Below are 8,235 nucleotides of genomic sequence, written 5' to 3'. Positions count from 1 at the left end.
AAATCTCATCAGTTCATCGTTGAGTCTAAGAAGAAGTTTGTGCCAAATATGATGAAATTCATGAGAATGTGACAGAGAGATGTATGGACATACAGACATAACTACATAGAGACATACGTACGGTTGGACGGACAACCCGAAAACATTATGGCTCCAGCTATCGCTATACCTGGTGCAGAAGTGGAACATCATCCTAATGTCTTATTATTCTTTTATCAGGGTGGACAGTTTCAAAAGGAACACAGGCTGAATGTGTTGAACAAAACTGAAACTGTTACACCACACATAATGACATTAATAATGATGACAAATCAAGTATAGAGCAGAAACAAAAGCTTATAAACGTTGTCAAGAAACAACCGTCATCACTTTTCTGAGTTCTTTCCTCGTATTAACTGGCTCGACACGAGAAATTTGGTGTCACCCTAATGTGCTCTTTCTGGCTTAGCTGGGATAATCCTTTAACTCTATATAGACCTGAAATGTGGAGACTTTGAGAAAAACAGCTCCACGAGGGCCAGTTTCAGCCTTGACATCCTAAAAGCTGTCCAGGTCCACCACCAATCCTTTAAGAGATTATGAGCTTCAGATTGACAGCAGGGGTGTTTTGTCACGAGTATATAACCGCAGCCAAAACATCTTTCTCAGGCTGATGACAGCCTTAGTTATTAAAAGTTTTTTAGAAATTGTTTGGAGAATGGTGTCTTTTTTCAGCCTTTAGAAAACCAAAAGCACAGGAGCAAAAGTTAAAGGAAAGGATTAACCTGTGTGTTCACCTGCTCTAACATAAGCTGCAAATGTTACAGTAGCATGTCCGGCTAACCGCTGTAGCAACCTAGCATTACTTCCAGAAGTAGAGCAAAGATACCATGTCATCAAAGTCTAACAGCTCTGCCATATTCTGGTAGTTACACTGAAATACACTTAGATGGCATTATTACAATTAAAATACTAATAACTTCTGTGTTGCTTGTCCAAGTTTGTTTTTCTGTAGTCAGTATCCAAACCATCCAAGGGTTATGTTAGAATGAATGACATTTTACTGTAACTCAAAGTAACCCTGGCACCCTGCTCCACTCTGCAATACAAGAACAAAGCTGCAAATTATTTCCATGTCTTTTACATCATTATCTGGTGAGGATGCCCATTTTTTTGCTTGGTTTTTGGCATCATACAATGTCTGCCCTCCTTCAGTTTAACCTCAAAAAGTTTGTTGAAGACCTCAGTTTTTCATCCAACTTTCATCTCCTAGATGAGGTTGTAAATCAATTCCTCACCCTGTGTTACATTGAATTTGAAAAGAAAATTTTTCCTCCATGACTGCGGTGAACAAAGAATCCAAAAACTGAAAAATAAAAAAACTCTTGAATTCTTAGTTTGCATGTAACAATGGAAAAACTATATCAAAACTTTAATTTACAAACTCTCACACAACTCATGCAGTGTAATCCAACTCTCATGTATCCAGTCGTACGCTCAGTACATCCCAAACACATGCATTTTTGCTAAAACCTTAGTATTTAAAACTGAAATGTGAATGAAACTTACCTATGCTCTCTTCAAAGAGGGGTTGCCCCCTGATAGTTGACCAGAAAGGTCATTAACTGGCAAAGATTTGGCAAAGAAAAACTACAAACAAACATGAAACTCTATAATGAGCTGCAACTTGTCAAAATAAATCAAAACCTATATGACTGGACCATGTGGGAGTTTAATTTGAAAGGACAGACACAGGAAGTATCCATGCTCAGCAGTCAGACAGGAGTCAGGTTAATCTCCAGGGCTGGTACCTGCGGTTATTCCACAGGCTAGTTAATAACATGTCGGGCAGGAAATCCAAAGTGTGGGATCATTTTGAGAAGGTGAAGGACGAACCCAAGGTGATATGTAAACTCATCTTCATTGGTCGACTACAAACATGACGTATCATCTGAAACATGGAAGTAGCTACATGCCCATTAGCCCACAGCGTCATTAACAGGCGGCTCGCTCAGTGTGTGACGTGCACTTGTAGATAAAATATAGGCCTATATTAATGAAGGTTCATTAGTACGGTTTTGTATTTCTCTGTAATGTAGCACAGTGTTAACAATGTTACTGACACTATTCTTTCTCACACCTTCAACTCAAACCATTGTGTTGCCCCGCCCAAAATATATCATTTAATAATCACATTAATATCTTAAACATGCAGGTGACTAGTCGACTAATGGCCCTAAATGATGGCTATTGGTCGACTAGACAAACTCTCAGTCGGGGGCAGACCTACTTCAAAGCCAGACTCCATTGACAAAAACAGTCATTTTACCACACTGAACATCAGGAGCTGCTGGTCTACTGCTGCCTCGATAAGTTAGTTTGTTTCTGTTATTGTGGGATTTTAGTGTTTTAGTTTGGATACCTTGAAGTAACACAATGACACAAACTACCGATTGAGGCAGTAGTAGCCCAGCAGCTCCTGTGTTCAGCAACGTAAAATTACTGTTCTGTTAATGGAATCTGGCTTCGAAGAAAGCATAGATTTATTTTCACCTTTAGTTAACTCCCCATCAGAAACGCTTGTGTTTTTAGGAATTACTGAGCTTACGACTGGATGAATGACACTTAAATTATACTGCATGAGTTTGCAAACTGCTGTTTTGATATAGCTTTGTTGTTGTTAAACGCAGTCCCCATGTTTGGATTCCTCATTCACTGTGGAGACATGCAAGAAAACGACTTCTTCAGTATTAGGCTTCAGTTTAATTAGAATATTTAGAATATACAGTAGCCGGCGGTTGTTGACGATCCCTACAAATCCACCATATTGTGATACTGCGTAGAGTACTACAAGAGATCTTGTAATTATGTTGTTTCACACCTATGCCTATATAATCAGGCCACAATAACACAATCTCACACATTTTCCCTGCTGCTTTATGAGGAAGCTTTAAATGCCTCCAGGTGAGATTGTACTGTGTGTTTGAGAACAGTCTGGCACTATTTGCTGTCTGTGCTTCTGTTCTGTCAGGCCGTTTATGAAAAGAAAATCTCGCTGCTGAATTGTTGTTTTGTATGGTTTCACAATCACACCTCCTACACATTTCACACAAACGGTGCGTGTTGATTCAATTAAGAAATTAATAGCCACCACTGCACCACTTATCATTATTTCTCTTTAACACAAACACGGGTAGAAGTCTGTCTAACTAGCACTCTGTACATCAAAACCTGGAAACATGATGAAAGGAGTGTACATTTCAACAGTGTTCAAACAGTTTTGATCACAGCAGGGTGATGACTAGTTAGTGTGACACAGAGGCAAGCTTCCCCACAGTCCGTCAGTTCATGACGAATACAATCTGTTGATTTTTTTTACCTTTGACAGTTAGATCAGAGGATGCCTCTGTCACAAATATGATCAGCTGAGCATAAAGACTGAGAACAGGCAGCGTAGAGTTGCCAAAAATGCAGTTCCCCTGATGGCCACTTGAGGCTGGCTTCAAAAGAAAACCAATCCCCATAGACCCCCATGTTAAAATGCCCAACTTTACAGCCGAAAAAACATGTTTACAGGCGGGTACAAAAAAAATGGGTTTGGTCTCTATAGCTTATCTCCAGTCATGACAACTAAACAGGTTGTATTTTTATGTAACATGCCCATTTAAATGCTAATGCTTAAAGTTACACATAATTTAGGCATATTTCGAGGCATAATTCACTACCTTGAGTGGCAGGTGGGGGCCATCCATTGACAAGTCGCTACCACAGCGACAGTGCTGATTAGGTAATGTAACCATGGTGCAACCGCAGATACACAGAGTTTAGAGTCACATGCACAACAAAAAAACACTTCTGGGTAGACAACTGGAAATTAATCAAAAGTGAGTCTGTGGTAGAACAGCAACTCCCACATTTCTGCTCAGTAAAATTGTGTTTTTGTCAATGGACAATTGTTTCTTATCTGCGAAATTAAAGTAAATAAAAGCTTTGTTTCCACTGAGGGAAATGGTTTCAGCTTACAGAAATAGACAGGTCTTCGTTGCCACGATGTGTAGTTGTAGTTGTAGTGTCTGGGGAGGTGCACGTCAGGCTGCAGTGTAGGTTACGTCGTCAATTCGACGCAGAAGTATAAATCCCGCTTAAGGAGTCGGATATTAGTTTTTCCAGTGGGCACATTTGTTTTAATAGTTTTAAGCCTATATTTTGCTAGCAAAACATTAGCATTAGCATCATCACGGTTAGCTGTAAATTCACCATGCTAACCAAACTAGCAGCTAGCATTACGGTTATCTCCAGCATCTCATCCAAATACGGTCACTTATGGCTAAAAAAAATAAAAATAAAAAATCCAATATGGTGACGATCAAAATGTCAAACTACAGGCTTCAAAATCGGAGCCCACAAACTAATGGGTGATGTCACAGTGGCTACGTCTATTATTTTATACAGTCTGTTGATATAACAGCTAGCCAGGCTCTGTCTAAAAGTAAATTCAAAAGCTAGGCGAGTTGTTGCCCGTCTTTATGTGAAGCTAACCGACTGCTGGCTGTAGCCATATTCAACAGACAGTTATGAGAATGGTAATAATCTTTTTATCCAACTGTCGCCACGAAAGCAAGTTAGTGTTTTTCCCAAAATGTCAAACTATTCCTCTAAGATTATTTCATTTTTTACCATCTGTCAACAGCCATTATTTAAATCTAAATTAGAGCTGGTGCTTTGTTGAGTTTACTATCCTTTTCAGACACCAAGCCAGGACCGCTGACATCTTCTTTGTGAGGTTTGTTTCCTGCTACCTGCAGAGGTTGACCAAATAACCTTAACAAAGAGACAAACCGGCGCAGCCAGCACCCAGTCACACCTTGCTTACTTTTTTCTGCTGCTTGTTTTGTCTCCGGATTAACTTTTGAGTGTAGAGGCCGAAGAATCCAAATTGGCTCTCAGTGACCTCTTTCAGTCCCCTTAGACAATGTATTGACTTTCTGCGTTGAGGTACCCAAACCCTTTGCTCTGAGGTTAGCAGGAAAAGGAAAAAAAATCAATCCATCTGTGAATCTGTGTATTTTGAAAACAAGGATTCAGGAAACCTTTGCTTTATAATACAAGTTGGGAATTGAGGTCTCAAATTGCAGCTGAATTGAAGAGTGAAGAGTGCACATGAATGTTAGATATGAGTTATTTCCATATCAGCCAGACAGCACAGCTCAGTTCTTGATACAGAACATAACCATATGCACGGCTCACACACGGACGTGCACGCTCGTAAACACACAGAAGCCTGAACCCTCGCCCTAATCACCATCAGATCTTTTGGAAGGCAAAATTCCGGCAGTGCGATATTTGACCCAAGTGCTCCACATCTCCTCTTATGTGTGACCAGGTTAACTAATGGACTAATCAAAGGGTGTTGGTCATGTCTGTCTCGCCTTTGTCAATAGTTGAGTGTTGACCTCTCAACTACGCCTGCCCCCCGGTCCCCTCCCACAACACAGAGCCTCACATGCTCTCATTCAAAACAAACTGAGTGTAATCAGCACCTCCTGCCAGCTGGAATGTCCCCAGTTTCTATAGAAGTATAGGCTTAGTGAAAAACCAGACAGGTATTCTGAACAGAAAACAAGCCCAGACTCATTCACTGATGAGGCTGCAGGCACCATTATAAAAAACATGGGAGTGTTTTGGGAGCTTTTGTGTTTGTAGTCTCGCTGAGAGAACACACTCTTGGCAGAGCAAATGTTGCAAATTCTGCAAACTGTGACTGCAGCCAAACATAATGAAACAATGCCTCTTATTACAACTCAATGTGTTTAATCCCCATGGCAACCGTGGGGCGTTTTCTTGATGGTTTGGACACAAGAACAGAAGTGATCTGCTGTCTGTGATGTCGTGCACTGCAGTGATGGCACCGACTGCTCGCCAGTCACGCTCCAGTAATATTCAGATAAGGAACAATGTTGCAGCAAAACGCAGCGTTAACTTTTCAATGATTCCTGCTGCGATGCCATCCCTCCACTGTTATTACTGCACGTTCCATTACACAATGTCAGTGAGAGAAGTACATAAACACAGGGTACTGACAGACCCCCTGTCTCACACATGAATGGGAGAATTATCCAGCTCCCTCCTGCCCAAAAACATTCATTTTGGGAGGCAACTTTTGACATGTTGTATATATACGCATATTGTTCCATTAAGGAACTATTTTTAAAGCATTATAAAGCATTTACGACATGCAGGCACTCAGACATGGCCACGAGACAGCAGAGGAGAGACCCTGGCCTGTAGCCTTTATTGTGTTTAAAGTGGAAACAGACAATTTTTCAACTTTTTCCCCTCTCGCATTTACAAGTGGTATTACTGAGTGCTGCAGGAATTAGGCCCAAAACACAGATATTGGTTAGCATTTCTGCCCTGCCAGCTCCCTCGTCTTAATGTCAACAGGTTTTTTGAATGGGTTTTTGGTTAGATGCCAGAAATAAGGTTCTTAAACCTGTGGTTGACACAGGTTTAAGAGATTTTCGCACGCCGTTGCTAACAAGTGGCTATATGACACTACAGAACGTCATCATGCAGAACACAGCTTTACATCCTTGTTGTGGTTGCGGGATTGAAGTCATGTGACCGTAGTGTAGCTCCTTGATAACTTAACTTTAGTTTTTTACGTCTGGCAAATTACGTTTCAAATATTGTTAAAGTGTTTTCTGTAATATTCCAAAATCCAATGGAACAATCCCATTGGCTTTTTGATAAAGGAACCAAAGGCGATGCTAACTTCCTGGTCAGCCTTAAAAAAAATTCATCCCTGCAAGAATCTGTTGTTGGCACCACTGTCCGAAGACCACCAGATTGCTTCCCGTTTTCCTCAGAGCCTAGCAACTACCACCGTTACCTCACTTGTTTCACCATCACCATTTCCACTACTGGGGATTATAACTGCAAAGAACTTAACACGGACACTCTTTGATTACTGGGAAAAGCTTCTGATAGCTACCAGGAAACAAACTGACTTGCTTGCTTGATGCAGTTAATTTTTGCTATAAATCGAGCTTATATTTTCCCGGAAGTTTGAACCCAGTGATGGACAGAATGGCATAGTGAAAGCAAAGCTCATAGGGAACCAGTCTAAATGTTGATGATGTCAACACACACTGTGAAATCAACATTTACCTCATAATGATAAGTTAAAGCAAAAAGAGTGTCTATTTCCACTTAAAGAAAAAATGTTTCCCCTGAGCTCAATTCTATTTATTTAATAGCAGTGGAGGAAGATATATTGACACATTCTACTTAAAGTGACTATAATCAGTATTTTCATAATGACAATGGAACAAATGAGTGTGTTTAATGTGAAAGGGATTGCTTGTGGTAACAAATCCACAGAGAATTATCACCCGACCTCCAGTCCATGTCGGTTCTACAGGGCTTCCTGCAGCTAGTGATTTGGATTTTCTGCTTGCCACTGTTGGTTCACTCTCGCTGATCTAATAGTGTTGTTTCTGGCAGCAGCAGGCAGCTGTTATCAGCAAAGAAAAGCTCTTTAAACCTGCAGTACATGACCTGGACTGGCACCAAATGGCAAATACACAACGTTAGCGACTAGCTCAGGGGTGGCCAACCCGCGGCTTGCAAGCCGCATGCGGCTCTTTGCCTATCAGTGTGCGGCTCTTCGATCCATTAATTAAAACCATCAGCGTGCGGCTCTTCCGTCATAAAAAAAATCAATTTATTGTTATGGGTGTGTATGGCCCTTTAAGAAATGTAACAGGCTTAAGTGGAGCGAGTGAGGGAGCGAGTGAGAGAGAGAGGAGTGAGCACGGGCAGGTGAGAGGGTGCGGAGTTCGGGAGGAATGCAGGACGGCAGCGCGGTGGCGATATCGAACAACAAAAAATGTCAGGGAAGAAATGCATGTCTTTGTGTGTGTGTGTTTGTGTGCGTGTGTGGAGAGAGTATGAGAGAGGGAGAGACTGTGTGGATGTGTGTGGAGTAGTGTTGCACGGTATACTGGTAACAACGGTAGACCTCAGTAGGCTGCTACTTAAACACCACGGTACATGACCTCATGGTGCCACTACTGTGGGGGTAAGTTCAAAGTCCAATCAAAGGAGGGTGAGTGTCCATAGTGGCCATAGTGCTCCACAGCGCAAGATAACGGCTTACCCGCGACCGAGAAGCCCGGCTCCAGGTTAATAAATTGGTGTCATGACTGCCCAGAAATACCTGAACAGCCGAGCCGTGGCGGCACACAGGTATGT

This window comes from Epinephelus moara, chromosome 16 (genome assembly GCF_006386435.1).
Source record: "Epinephelus moara isolate mb chromosome 16, YSFRI_EMoa_1.0, whole genome shotgun sequence".
NCBI lineage: Eukaryota > Metazoa > Chordata > Actinopteri > Perciformes > Serranidae > Epinephelus > Epinephelus moara.
The sequence above is the reverse complement of the archived record's forward strand: the minus strand, read 5'-3'. Positions refer to the sequence as shown.